The following is a 15,806-nucleotide window of genomic DNA, read 5'->3' on the forward strand; positions in this document are numbered from 1 at the left end:
CAACAGCATCCAGCCTTGATAGAGAAGCAGGAGCCGGCGGCTCATATATCACTGTTGCCCATCCCCCCTGCATCCCCTTTCTAGCCCCCCTGCACTACTTACGTGTGCTAAGCTGCTCTCTTCAGTGACCTAGGCGAGGCCCTGCCTAGGCAGAGTCAAGGAGGACGTCATTATTCACATCCCAAACATAAGCATGGGATTTGGGGTGCTGAATCATTTCTCTGGAAGCTATATTACTCTACTAAATCTGATTCTTCTGATAACTCTTTTATAATTGCTCTTTTCTGAACTGGGTTTGCCTTTTTAATCCAAAGGAGAGACTTCATATTTACCCCCAGAGTTTTAATGATTTTAGAAAAGACCCGAAAGCCAGAAAGAAATTGAAAATGCTATTTATTTCTGTTTGGGAAGTTGATATTCTCAACTTAGGGCCATCGGTTTGTAATTTGTGGCTCATTCACCACCCAGGACCACACAGCTCCCTTCTTTGCCAAGTTTTGCTCTCATGTAATATAGTCGTAAGAAAAGCATCTCTCAAGATAAATCTTTATGACAGGATTTTTTTTGCTCAGAACATTGAATTATGATGTTCATTTGCATCTCAGTTTATTGAATTAACCTAACTTAGAGAATTGATATCATAATAATAATATTGATGATGACATGTCATAGGTATACACAGGACTATTTGCCTTTTTCGGTTTTTTTTGAAATTATAATTACAATGTTTATCCCTTCTTTTTCCTCCCTCTAAGCCGTCCTATATACTCCTCCCTACTTTCTTTCAAATTTATGGCCTCTTCATAAATTGCTATGGGATGCATATATATTTGCATATACATATGTATTTCTAGATATGACCCATTGAGTTCATATAATGGTACTTATTTGTATGTTTTCAAGGCTGACTGTTGGGCACAGGACAGCCAATCGGTGTGCTCTTTCTAGGGAGGAACACCTCTCCCAGATTTACTTAGCTGCCTATAGCTCTTTGTATAAGGTTGAGCCCTTGTGAGTTCGGCATGTTAGTTGGCATCATCCTTATTCAGCTCGTGTTTGAGTGGTTATGTTGCTAAGATGTTACAGGTATATACAGCTTCTGATACTTCTTGGAGACACAATCTTACACCAAACTCCCTGACCCCGCTGGCTCCTACAGTCTTTCCACCCACTCTTCCGCAATGTTCTCTGAGTCTTAGGTACAGACATTTAATGTAGATATGATCATTGGACTGGGTTTCACAACTCTGCATTTTGCTTGGTTGTGGTTTTCTGTAGTGGCCTCAGTTGCAAGGAGACGCTTCTTTGGTTAGGGGTAAAGACTACACTTATCTGTGGGTATGAAGAAGGATGTTTCTAGATTGTTAGGGATTATGCTGGTTTAGTAAATTAGTGGGTATAGATTCTCTTCCAACACTCATGATTTCACTAGCACTGAATAATTATCTAGGTTTTCAGTACCAAGCATGATATCCCTCTTGCTGAGTGGGTCTTAAGTCCTATTAAAGAGCTATTGGCTTTTTTGCACTCTAGCCCATTGGAAACTACCCAGAGGAAACAGATGACGTTGGTATACTTGATACCAATATTTTCTGTATTTTTTATTTAATTAATTTATTCAGATCTCAATTGTTATCCCATCCCTTGTATCCTCCTGTTCCTCTCTCCTTCCTGCTTTCACCCTATTCCCCTCCCCTTTGTTGGTGACCAAGGGGGACCTCTTCCTCCACTATAAGATCATAGGCTATCAAGTCTCATCTTGGTAGCCTGCTTATCCTTCCTCTGATTGCCATCAGGCCTCCCCACCAAGGGGACATGGTCAAATATGGGGCACCAGAGTTCGTGTAAGAGTCAGTCCCTGCTCTCCACTCAACTGTGGAGAATGTCCTGTCCATTGGCTAGATCTGGGTCAGGGTTCGATGTTTACTGCACATATTGTCCTTGGTTGGTGCCATTGTTTGAGCAGAAACCCTGGGCCCAGATGTGCCTATCATAATGTTCTTCTTGTAGGTTTATAGGACCCTCTGGATCCTTCTATTTCCCCATTCTCCCTTGATTCTCTCACCTAGAGTCAAAATAGGATGTCCTCACATTTATCCCAATTTCCTGGTAAGTGAGGTCTTTCATGGGACATGTCCCTTGGGCTAGCATCCAATTATAAGTGAGTATATATCATTTGACTCTCTCTGCTTCTGGGTTAACTCACTCATTATGATCATATCTAGTTCCATCCATTTGTCCACAAATTTTTGGAATTTCTTGTATTTAATAGCTGAGTAGTATTCCATAGTGTAAATGTACCACAGTTTCTTTATCCAGTCTTCGACTGAGGGACATTTAGGTTGTTTCCATGTTCTGGCTATTATGCATAAGGCTGCTGTGAACATGGTTGAACATATGTCCTTGTTGTATGGTGAAGCATCTTCTGGGTATATTCCAAGGAGTGGCATAGCTGGGTCTTGAGGAAGCCCTATTCTCAATTTTCTAAGAAAGCTCCAGATAGATTTCCAAAGTGGTTGTACAAGTTTGCATTCCCACCAGCAATGAAGGAGTGTTCCCCTTTCTCCACATCCTCGCCAGCATGTGATGTCACTTGAGTTTTTGATCTTAGCCATTCTGATGAGTGTAAGATGGAATCTCAGAGTCATTTTGATTTGTATTTCTCTGATGACTAAAGACGTTGAGCATTTCTTTAAGTGTTTCTCAGCTATTCGATATTCCTCAGTTGAGAATTCTTTGTTTCATTCTGAGCCCCATTTCTCAATTGAGTTTGGTGGTGTTTAGTATCTTGAGTTCTTTATATGTTTTGGATATTAGCCCTTTGTCAGATGTAGGGTTGGTGAAGAACTTTTCCCAGTCTGTATTTTCTGTATTCTTATAAAGTCAGATCTCTAAGACAATAGGAGGTGTCACATGATGGGATGAAAGGGGGTTACTATTCATCAAGTATATAGAAATAATTTGTCCTGTACCAGTAACCTACATATAAGATATATTGATGCAATAGTGACACAAATGCTCTGGGAGTAACCAATCACTTTTTGATTAGATTTAAGGCCCAACTCATGAAGTGAAACTCATAACTAACACTACCAAAGTGGTTAAGAATTGAGACTAGATAGGTCATAAGCCTAAGGGAAAACTTAAAACATAGCAATATAGTGACTCTTAATGACATATTGCTATACCAACAAACCAGGGCAACACTCAAGCCTCATTAAAGATCTTTCTTTTTGCAGTTGGTAATAATTAACAGAGAGACCCACAATTGAATAATATGCAGAGAACAAGAGACTTTGGAGTATCTAATTTTTAATAGGATGTCTTCAAATTCCTCTCCTCAAGGCTCAGGAATCTATGAGGAAGAGGAGTCCAAATTGTAAGAACCAGAGTTGGTTATCACTCCAAGGAAACAATCTCCTCCAGGCACAACTGGAGTGATACACATATAAGCTCACAGAGACTGTGGCAGCTTGCAAAAGACCTGCACAGATTCAGAACAGACAAAAATAACAGCACTGAGGAGCTCTCCCAGTAATTCTCTCCTACAGTGGGGTTCAAAGATATCCAGTGAGAAGCCTCCATAATCTGGCCGGTACCTTTATCCATCTTTTCCCTACAGACTTGTGAGATCTCTACTTGATGGAGACAAATAAGAAAGACAAAGGCAAGAAAATGAGGAATTACTAGGAAAAGTGATATTTCCTGATGGATAGGAACAGTTTTTTGAGGGAGTAAAGGGGAAATTCATCAACTTTTTCAATGAGAAATGGATGTGGAGATAAAATTGTATTTTCTTTTAAATAATTTGTTATTTTTAGTTTATGTGCACTGGTGTTTTGCCTGCATGTATGTCTGTGTGAGAGTATCAGATCCCAGAATTGCAGACAGTTGTGAGATGCCAGTGGGTGCTGGAAACTGAGCCTAGATCCTCTGAAAAAAAGCAGTCAATGTGTTTAACCACTGAGCCATCTTTCCATGCCCAAAGTTGTATTTTTCTAGGTTCATTTCAAGTCTGCACTCCTATATTCTTTCCCTATAGCTATGATGATTTCTGAACTTAAGGATGAGTGAGGACAGAAAACAGCAAAAGAAGTGATCCTCCCTGATAATTAAAGATAGTTATAAGGATGGAATTTCTGTCTCACATTTGGTGGCTAACAGGAGGCTGTGGAAAGACCTAGGCTGACTAGAGATGCTGCTTGCTTCTATTGTTTAAGCTTCACTTTTCTTTCTAGCTCAGATGACTCTGAAAGCAAAGAAGATCCAGTAACCTTTGCTCTCCTCAAAGAGTTATATCAGCTATTCTGTAAGCCAGTGAAACATTGAGAGTGTATCTAGAAAAATGAAAAATCACAATGTTACTAGAAACTTTCTCCTTTGGTTTTCTCAAATCTATGGGAACTGAATTCCGACATCTGCTGCAGGAACTTTGGTTGATGCAGATGTTGGGAGGCCACAGACACCCACTGTGTTCCTGGGAGCTTTGTTTTTATATTCTTTAATAAATTTATGTGTGTGGATGTTTTGCCTGCATTTATATCTGTGCACTGTGTGTGTGTGTGTGTGTGTGTGTGTGTGTGTGTGTGTGTGTGTGTGTATGTGTGTGTGTGTGTGTCTGGTGCCCTCAGAGGCCATTGAATCCTCTGGGACTAGAGTTACAGAGTTGTAAACTGCCATGCAGGTGCTAGGAATTGGACCTGGGTCCACTGGAAGAGCAGCCTGTGCTCTTAAGCACTGATCCATCTCTCTAGTACTTGAGCTATTTTTTTTTTTTTAAAATACAACTGTGGAAAGTCTTTCCAAAACCAGGAAATGGCTGGTTAAGTTTTCTGCTTTAGAGACACAGGAAGGCTTTTAGCTCCATTACACTTCATGATGCTCCTTTAAACCTTGAACCATACATTAAAAATTTTTTTTTTAATTTCAAGCTTGCTATACTTGATCAAATTGTCTTTCATAAGAGTGAATGGATAAAGAAACTGTGGTACATATACACTATGGAATACTATTCAGCTATTAAAAACAAGGAATTCCCGAAATTTGTGGATAAATGGATTGAGCTAGAAATGATCATAATGAGTGAGTTAACCCAGAAGCAGAAAGACTCAAATGGTGTATACTCACTTATATCTGCATATTAGCCCAAGGGGCATTTCCCACGAAAGCCTTCACTTACCAGGAAACTGAGACAGAGGAGAGGACATTCTAGTGGGACTCTAGATGAGAGAATCATGGGAGAATAGCAAAGTAGAAGGATCCAGAGGGTCCTAGAAGCCTACAAGTAGAACATTATGGTAGGCAGATTTGGGCACAGGGGTCCCGCTCAAACTAAGGCACCAGCCAAGGACAATACAGGCGGTAAACCTTAAGCCCCTACCCTGATCTAGACAATGGACAGAACACTCTCCACAGTAAAGTGGAGAGTGGGATATGACTTTCTCACATACTCTGGTGCCTCACCTTTGACCATGTCCCCTGGAGGGGGAGACCTGGTGGCACTCAGAGGAAGGACAGCAGGTTACCAAGAAGAGACTTGATACCCTATGAGCATATACAGGGGAAGTAATCCCCCTCAGGAACAGTCATAGGGGAGGGGAATAAGAGGAAAATGGGAGGGAGGGAAGAATGGGAGGATACAAGGGATGGGATAACCATTGAGATGTAACAAGAATAAATTAATAAAGGAGAAAAAAATGAAAAAAAAGAGATGTAATATGAATAAATTAATAAAAATTTAAAAAAAAGAGTGAACCACAGGACAGCATCTATGCTAGTCTTTTTTTTTCTTTTCCCGATTTCCTTTTCCAATGCAATTAATCTAAAGCTCTTTACTTTAGCTTCAGGTAGCCTCTTCAGACAAAGGCAAAAAGTAGCCACAGTCTTCACAAGAATAATCTCTAGGAAACACACTAAAATTCTTCTCCTCTGAAACCCCTTGAGCCAGGCCCCCACAGTTCGAATCACCTTCAGAACACCTGTCTTCCATCTTCCTACTAGTATGGCCCATTAAGGCCCTGTTAAAGCATTCCACTGCTTTACTAACTCAAAGTCCCCAAATCCACATTCTTCCAAACAAAAGAATGGTCAGGCTCATCACTGCAACACCCCAGTCTCAAGTACTTCCTTCTTTTTTAGGGTTTCATTGCTGTGAAGAGACACCATGACCATGACAACTTTTATGAAGGATGACATTTAATTGGGGGCTGGCTCACAGTTTCAGAAGTTCAGCCCATTATCATCATGGCGGGAAGCACGGCAGTATCCAGGTCCACACAGTGCTGACGAAGGTTTTACATCTACCAAAGGTAGGCAAAAGGAGACTATATCTTCTGAACCGGGCAGGGCCTGAGCATAGAAGGCCTCAAAAGCCCGCCTACACAGGGACACACTTCCTCCAACAAGACCACAATTACGCCAGTAAGGCCACACCTATTAATAGTGCCACTCCCTATGGTCAAGTATTCAATCACATGATTCTATGGGCGGGGCCAAACCTATTCAAACCATCACACCTAGGTTCATGGGTGTGGGTGTCTGAGAGGATATTTATTGCCACAGCCACTTTTGGGGGCCACTGTGTGAACACTGAGCCCTCTCCAGATGAAATTGGCCTTACATTTCTCTGTGTTCAGAATCTTGGTGTGTGAAGAAAAAAAAAAAAAAAGGAATCCTGTGCAAGGTCCTTCACAGATGAAAGGTTTCCCCACATTTCGTTAGCATGTACCTGTGTCTGAAGTGTACTTTCTGATTAATGTTAGATGCGACTCGGATCACAGCTCCTACGGTCTTTTTATTGCCACTTGGCTTCCTATGATTGGGGTGAAGGAGATGAGTATAGTGAGAAATTACAGGCTACACCACCAATCATTTTCTAGCTTTTCATTGCACCAATCTAAATCCTTATATTTTTCCTCCCGTGTCAAATGCTCACTGTGTATGTGCCTGTGACAATAAATACAACACTTGAAGAGGGAAATCTGACAACATTACAGTAGAAACCGTGAGAAAAGGAAAAGCTGGTGTGATTGTGATGCCTTGTGTAGTAAATGGAAAATTTTGAACTTTCATTTCATAAATCACCACTTTTCGAGACACGCAATCCAACGGTTCCCTTCTGCCTTTGTTTATGGAGTTGCATTTTCTTAGTTCGTTCATTTCTGTACGTCTCCCTCTTCTCTCTTTTGAAATAATGTTTCAACTTAAAAGTCAGCTTCTCAATTGCATTTTGCCAATAAGTCATCAGATGAAGGGAACCGATGTGTGTTGAATGTTTTTTCTTTCCTCCTCTCAAAGCAAATATGCTGAGGCAGCCTAGGCTGCAGGGCATTTACAGCCCACGTGCAATGCGTTAAGGATTCACGAGGAGACTTTTATGTTGAATTTGTTTGTGTAGCCAGTGTTTATATTTCTCCAGCCGATGATTTATCACAAGCTATGGTAGCACTGCCAGTGGATGCATGCAGGCTACGGGTTGTGACTCAAGACTTAGCCATGTTTCTTTATGTCCTAAGTCTCAGGTCACCTGTATATGGTCTATCCGATTGCATGGAAGTTTCCTGGCTGCTGTTCCAGAGGAAATGTTCCTGTAAAGGCAAAGTTTGTAGCGTAAGCACTTCCAAGCACAAAGATTTAAAAGCAAATTACTGGCTTGCTTTCTTTGTCAGAATAAGGGAGCTGAAATGCTATGCTTCCCTTTGATTTGATGGGCTTAGCAGATTTAGGAAAAAATGCAATTTACACTTACTATTGCAGCCATAAAGCTGCTATTTATGCACGTGAATTCTAAGCTCAAAGAACAGGGCTCTGGGACAAACAGAGTGAGGACAGTCTCTTCATAAAATGTTCAAAAAAGATAAAGGTTAAAGGGCTGAACCCTCATTCTTGTAGCGGTGGTCAACTTCGTAAGCAGGTAAAGCAGAATTTGAATAAAACTATTTCCTCCCAACTTGTATCTTATGAGATGTTCTTTCCCCCTCTAATCATAGCTCCTGTCTTTAGAAGTTTGAATTCCCTTATATGTCGTGAGTCCTTTATATCCAAAATATATAAAGAACTCAAGAAATTAAACTCCACCAACCCAAATAGCCAAATTAAAAAGCAGGGTACAGAGTTAAACAGAGAATTCACAGCAGAGGAATATCAAACAGTTGAGGAACACTTAAAGAAATGCTCACTGTCCTTAGTCATCTGGGAAATGCAAATCAAAATGACTCTGAGATCCCACCTAACACCTACCAGAATGGCTAAGATAAAGAACTCAAGTGACAGCACATGTTGGCAAGGATGTGGACAAAGGGAAACACTCCTCCATTGCTGGGAGTGCAAACGTGTACAAACATCTTGGAAATCAATCTGGAGCTTTCTCAGAAAATCAGGAGCAGTGCTACCTCAAGACCCAGCTATATCACTCCTGGGTGTATACCCGAAAGATGCTCCACCATACAACAAGCACATTTGCTCAACTGTGTTCGTAGCAGTTGTATTAGTAATAGCCACAGTCTGGAAACAACCTAGATATCCCTAAACCAAAGAATGAATAGAGAAACTGGTACATTTACACAATGGAATACTACTCAACTATTAAAAACAAGGAAATCTTGAAATTTCCAGGCAAATGTATAGAATTGGAAAAGATCATCCTGAGTGGGGTAACTCAGACCCAGAAAGACACATATGGTATATACTCACTTGTAAGTGGATATTAGCCCAACATAGATATCCTGTGAGAGACTCCACTCAGCGAGGGATTGGGATAGATGATGGAACTTGTTGCTGGACTCGAGGTGAGAGTTGTATGGAAGAATGGAAGACCCACACGGTTCAGGAGCCTTACAAGGAAAGCTTCAAGACTGGCAGATCTGGACCCAGGGGTCCTGCACAAACTGTTATACCAACCAGAGATAATGCATGCAGTAAATCTAGACCCCTCTGTTCAGATCTTGCCAATGGACAGCCCATTCTCCAAGGTTGTGGGGAAAGCAGGGACTGCCTCTGACATGTACTCTGGTGCCTCTGATTTGATCACTTCCTCTTGGTGGGGAGGCCTGGCAGCACAGAGGAAGGGGAAGCAGGCTATCTGGGTGAGACCTGATAGTCTGTGGTCATATGGTGGGGGAAGAGGTCCCCTTCTGTCAGAGGTCTAGGGGAGGGGAATAGGGCATAAGAGGGAGGGAGGGAGGGAATGGGAAGATACAAGTGAGGGGATAACAATTGGGGTGTAATTTAAGTAAATTATATAAATTAAAAAAATAAGTTTGAATTTCACTGGCAACAGTACTCATGCTCAAAGTGGATGTGGAAATGCACTTTACTTTGTCTTGTTAAAATGTCTTGGTTTCAGAACACTCTCCACAGTAGAGTGGAGAGTGGGACATTACTTTCTCACATACTCTGGTGCCTCACCTTTGACTATGTCCCCTGGAGGGGGAGACCTGGTGGCACTCAGAGGAAGGACAGCAGGTTACCAAGAAGAGACTTGATACCCTATGAACATATACAGGGGGAGGTAATCCCCCTCAGGAACAGTCATAGGGGAGGGGAATAGGGGGAAAATGGGAGGGAGGGAAGAATGGGAGGATACAAGGGATGGGATAACCATTGAGATGTAACAAAAATAAATTAATAAAGGAGAAAAAAAAGAAAAAATAGAATTAGAACAAAATCCTCTTCCCCAAAAGATTGTCCTGGTTTAAGACATTTCCCCTTAGTATAAAAAGCTGGGCACAGTGGCACATGTCTGTAATCCCAGCATCCAGGGAGGCAGAGGCAGGCCAGTCTCTGTGACTTTGAGGGCAGCCTGGTCTACAAAGTGAGTCCAGGACAGGACAGGCTACACAGAGAAACCCTGCTCTAAGAAACAAACAAACAAACAAACAAGAGCTCATAGATTTCAGGAAAATAATTGGACCACGCAATTCAAAATCAATATGAAAGCTTACAACTTGATCTATGTCTTGGAGATACAGTACTTGTACTCTATAATTTGTTATTTGTTTTTGGAAGTTATGGTACCCGGTTTTAAAGAAAGGTATATTTTATTAATTTATTCATATTACATCTCAATTGTTATCCCATCCCTTGTATCCTCCCATTCCTCACTCCCTCCCACTTTCCCCTTACTCCCCTCCCCTATGACTGTGACTGAGGGGGATTACCTCCCCTTGTAAGTACCTGGTTTTTATTAGAACCCTCATCCCTTATCCCTGGTTCACAAAAGCACCAAAATCCAGAGGGGTCTGTGGAATCTGAAGCACCAACAAAGGACCATGCATGGACTGGACCTAAGCCCCCTACATGGATGTAGATGATGGGTAGCTTAGGCTTCATGTGGGTCCCCTAGTAAGAGGAGCAGGGGCTGTCTCTGACAGGGACTCTGTTGCCTGCCTTTTGATAACTTCCCCCTGATAGGACTGCCTTGCCAGGCCACAGGGGATGAGGGTACCTTCAGTCCTTATGCGACTTGATGAGCTGGGGTGGATGGGTAAGGGGGTTCTCCTTTTTCTGAGGAGTAGGGAAGGGGGGAGGGCGGAAAAGGGAGGGAGAGAGGGAGGATGGCAGTGGGAGGAGAGGAGGGAGGGGGCTATACCCAGGGTGTAGAGTGAATAAATAAATAAAATAAAATAAACATTTTTCTTCCTTTTTTTTTTGCTGACCAAACTTTTGGATTGCCCTCTGCTTTACTTTCCAGATGTGCATGGTTGGAGGATTACAGTAAAACCTGGAGATATCTTTATAAGTTGTTATTGATACATCAGTTTGCAGCCATCTGAATGACCTTTTTTTTTTGTACATGTATATGGACAATGTCATAATCGTTTTTGTCATTTCCTAGACAAAGCCCAATTCCCATTGTTTAAGAAGGTGCACTGATGCCAAGGACAATATGTGCAGTAAACTTCAAACCCCTACCCAGATCTAGCCAATGGATAGGACATTCTCCACCGCTGAGTGGAGAGTGGGGTCTGATTTTCACACAAACTCTGGTTCCTCATATTTGACCACGTCCCCTGGATGGGGAGACCTGGTGGCACTCAGAGGAAGGATAGCAGGCTACCAAGAAGAGACTTGATACCCTATGAGCATATACAGTCACAGTCATAGGGGAGTGGAGTAAGGAGAAAATGGGAGTGAGGGAGGATACAAGTGATGGGCTAACAATTGAGATATAATATGAATAAATTAATAAAATATGTTTAAAAAAAGAAGGTGCACTGAATCATACAAAAGTAATTATGACTGTGGCTACTTTTCAAATCTGGGTATAATTATAATAACTGTGAATTTGAATATATTATCACAAAAGTATTTTTGTATGAGTTGCTTATTTTAAGATGTCACATATTATTTATCATTTTAAAAATTATGTGTATGTGTGTGTCCCTGTGTGAGTCTGTGTGCACATGTGCATGTGGATGCTAATGGAAGCCAGGAGAGGAGTTTGGATTCTCTGGAACTGGATTTGCAGGTAGTTGTAAGGTGACTTATGTAAGTGCTGGGAACTGAACTTGGACCTTTTACAAGAGCATCTGGAAAGATAGCCTCCGTGAATCTGGAGAGATGGTCTCTGTGAACTCATCTTTCCAGCCACTAATACCTAAACTGTTCTTCAATATGAGATAGAATTACTGACAATCCTGTCAGAGGCAATGACTATTGATACCTGAGTATATTTCTTTCAGGCCTTTGTGTATGTCATCCCTTTCTCTGATCCTTCTCTGTGTTTGATTCCCTTTGGCTTTCCTCTGTTTTAAATCTAAATAGCAACATACCAACATAATTTTCATTGTTCATTACCTATTACTAAATGAGCATTTGTTTTACTTCTTAAATATTTTCTTTTAACTGAGGTGTTTTATTGCCTGATATTTTAGTTTTATTTTGGCAGGTGGCCACATTGATTAAATTTTAAGCAACATTATGATAGACATTTTTGGCTATTAATATGTAATTGAAGCTTTTCCCCTCAGCTGTGGCATTAAAAGGCAGAAAAGAATGCCTAGTTTCTATTTCCCCTGGTAGTTTCTGACAGTTAATTCCCTTTAGCCTTTATGTTCTGAGATGAATGATTCACATCTCTTTTATTATTTTTCATTATTTAAAACAATCGAAAAATTTAAATATATTTTGATTCATGTTCTTTACCCACCCAAGCCCTTCCAGATCCTCTCCCAACCGCTCACCCTCCCACCTGCCCAACTTTAAGTTCTTTCTCAAACAAAAACAACAACAAAACCCCAGTATAACAGTAAATCCTCCCCCAACCAAGAAAACAAAAAACCACACCCCCAAACAAACAAACCCACAAAACTGTAAGTAAATAAATACACACACACACACACAAACACACACACACACACACACACACACACACACACACACACACACGGAGTCCATTATATGCTTGTTCACAGTTACTGAGTCTGACTCCTGGCCTTGGAGTGCTTCATATACCCATTGTGCCTCTATTGGAGACAACTCCCAGCAGGAACAGTGAGAGTCCAGTTGTTAACCTCAGTGACCACAAACTGCAGATCTAAGAATCTCTGCACCAGGTGTCAACTTTTTTTTTCTTCTTCCAGACTAACTGCTCCAAGAGGCCCCTGAGATGAAAACAGGACTTCACAAAACCATTCTCCTTTGCTAGACTCACAGAAGGTTTACAAAACCCAGAAAATGGGGTTTGTTTTTGTGTCTTTTTAAAAACTTGCCAATCAAGGCCACCAGAAAGAATGGCTGTGAGCTCAGAGCTATTTTCTTGCCCAAACAGGACCTGATTCCTTAAGGCAGAGAAGTGAAACATCTATAGCAATGACAGCATGCCTAAGACATTTTCAGTAAATCCACCCCAAGTATTTACATGGATTATAGTTACACCACTGCAGCAATAATGGTTATGCAAAGCATGGGTGGCCAGTAGTTGGCCCACAGGCCACCACCACCTCCTCCCAGTGTCAGGCAAGGCACCCCATCCTTCACTGACTCAGCTCCTGGGAATCTTCAGTTGGGGTGGCCAGAGCAGCCAACAAAGCATGCTGGGAACTGTTGGCCATTTCTTCCCAAAACTAGAGAGAGAAGATATAAACAAAGAGACCTTTGTTGATTTTTTTTCAAACCATTCCAAGATTATATTTTACCTGCACATATATTTACTTATTCTTATTTCATTTCACACACGTATACAATGTATTTTGGTCATATCCATCCCGTACGTCATCTCTTCAGCTCTTCACGGACCTCCTTCCCCAGTGTTCCTTTCCCAATTTCATGTCTTCTTCTTTATTTTTAATTTTTTAAAGCTACTGTATCCAGTCAGTGCTGCCCATATGTTCATGTGTACAGCTATCCTCTAGAGCATGCACAAAACTGCCTCTCCTTCCCTTACCAGCCGCTTAATAGCCATTAGGAAATAGCCCTTCCCAGATCCATTCTTTTGGGTATGAATTTGCTGGACCATAGAGCATATCAGTTGCTCTTCTCACTCATAGTTCAAGGGTACAGTCCATCCTGGCAGAGCAGCATGATGGCAGGAGTACAAGAGACAGGTCCCATGCATCCTCATCCAAGCAGCAGAAATGCACGAAGGCCGATGCTCAGCTTACCTTTTTTGTCTTAACTCAGTGCAGGATACCAGCTTATGGAACGCTGCCACTAACATTGATAGCAACCATTTCCATCCAATTCACTCAACAGAAAATGTCCCAGAGACCTGCTCAGAGTTGTCTCTTAATTAATGCTAGCTTCTGCCATGTTGACAGCCAACATTAACCATCACATACAGTAGTTTAGTTTTTAACTTGCTGAAAGGCAAACACATTGTTTTCCACAGTGATGGCACGATTTCTTTTTCATCCTCATAAACAACACTTAAGAGTTCCTGAGTTTTTATATCCTTGCCGTACTGGCTAGTCTTATGTCAACTTGACACAAGCTAGAGTCATTTGAAAGGATGGAGTTTCAACTGAGAAGCTGTCTCCATAAGAAGCAGCTGTAAGGCATGTTCTTAATTAGTGATTGATCAGGGACAGCCCAGCCCATTGTGGGTGCTACCATCCCTGGGCTAGTGGTCTGGGGTTCTATAAGATGGCAGGCTGAGCAAGCCAGTAAGCAGCTCTCCTTCGTGGCCTCTGCATCAGCTCCTGCCTCCAGGTTCCTGCCCACCTTGACTTCCTCTCCTGACTTTCTTCAATGATGAACAGTGATTTGGAAATGTAAGCAAAATAAATTCTTTCAAGTTACTTTGGTCATTGTGTTTTATAACAGCAACAGTAACCCAAGATGAGACATTTTGCTGACTCTAATTTTTGTTTGTTGTAGGTGCTTTCTGTCAGTAATTTCATTGTAGCTTAGATTTGCATTTCATTAATTAATTCTGTTTTCTATACTTATTGGCCATTAGCAAGACATATCTTCTCAATTTTTTTTTTTTTTTACCTTTTTTGGTGCTTTTATTGTTGAATTGTAAAAGTTCCCTATGTATTCAGATATGGCTCCTTATCAGACATGCGCCTTGCAAATTTCTCCCATTCTTTTTTAAAAATTTTATTAATTTATTCAGATTACAACTCAATTGCCATCCCATCACTTATATCCTCCCATTCCTTCCTCCCTCCCTCCCGCTTTCACCCTATTCCCCCCCCCTAGGTCTATGACTGAGGGGGACTTCCTCCTCCACAATATGGTCATAGGCTATCAAATCTCATCTTGGTAGCCTGCTTATTCTTTCCTTGAGTGCCATCAGGCCGCCCCACCAAATGGAGGTGGTCAAATATGGAGCACCAGAGTCCATGTCAAAGTCAGTCCCTGCTCTCCACATAACTGTGGAGAATGTCCTGTCTACTGGGTAGATCAGAATAGGGATCCATGTTTACTATTGTATTGTCCTTGGTTAGTGCAATAGTTTGAGCAGACGCCCCTGGGCCCCGATCCACCCATCATGATGTTCTTCTTATAAGTTTCTAGGACCCTCTGGGTCCTTCTATTTCCCCATCACTTACCAGGAGATTGAGATAGATGTGAGGACATCCTACTGAGACTCTAGGCAAGAGAAGTTTCTCTCATTCTGTGGGTTGTGATCTCACTTGTTGATTGTTCCCTTTGCTGCACAGCTTTAAGCTTTATGTCATCCAATCTGTCTATTCTTGTTTCTGTTGATTGTATCTCTTGGCTCTATACCCAACATATTGTGTCTTAGTTGGAGTTTCTATTGCTGTGAAAAAATATTGACTAAAAGCAACTTGGGGAGGAAAGGATTTGTTTATTTCAGCGTACACTTCCATAACATAGCTCATAATCAAAGAAATCAGAGAAGGAACTCAAGACAGGAACCTGGAGGCAGGAACCAACACAGAGACCATGAAGGAATGCTTCTTACTTCCTTGTTCCTCATGGATTACACAGTCTGCTTTCTTACATCCCCCAGGACCATCTTCCCAAGGGTGGCACTGCCCAGTGAGATGTGGCCACCCACATCTATCATTAATTAAGAAATGCACTACAGATTTGTCAATGGGCAAATCTTATAGAGGTGTTTTCTCAACTGAGCGTCTCTCCTCAAATTATTTTATCTTGCGTCAAGTTGATATAAAAGTCAACAGTAACTTTCTATATTTTGTTTTAAGAATTTTAAAAATAGCTTTAGTTTCTTAATTTAGTTCTTTAATTTGTTTTGAAACTTTTAATGGTGTGAAACAAGGTACAACTTCTTTCTTTCACACATGGATCTTCAGTTTTTCCAGCACTTTTTGTTAGAATGACTGTCCTTTTATCATTGTGTAGTGTTGACACTCTTGTCAAAAACAAAGTTT

The 15,806-nt window shown here is 41.3% G+C and overlaps 1 long non-coding RNA gene across 2 annotated transcripts in view; it reads left to right on the forward strand.

Moving 5' to 3' along the window:
* The window catches only part of LOC311598553, a 172,616-nt gene that overhangs the window by 3,524 nt on the left and 153,286 nt on the right, over positions 1 to 15,806 (forward strand). Inside the window, exon 4 of one of the 2 annotated variants that reach the window (XR_014779566.1) lies at positions 6,139 to 6,308. This is a non-coding gene — a long non-coding RNA (uncharacterized lncRNA). Of the gene's footprint in view, positions 1 to 3,345; positions 3,769 to 6,138; positions 6,309 to 15,806 lie in introns of those variants that run through there. The other variant, XR_014779567.1, reaches the window with a different exon arrangement.

Source organism: Acomys minous (assembly GCF_964271855.1).
Source record: "Acomys minous genome assembly, chromosome: 5".
NCBI classification, from domain to species: domain Eukaryota; kingdom Metazoa; phylum Chordata; class Mammalia; order Rodentia; family Muridae; genus Acomys; species Acomys minous.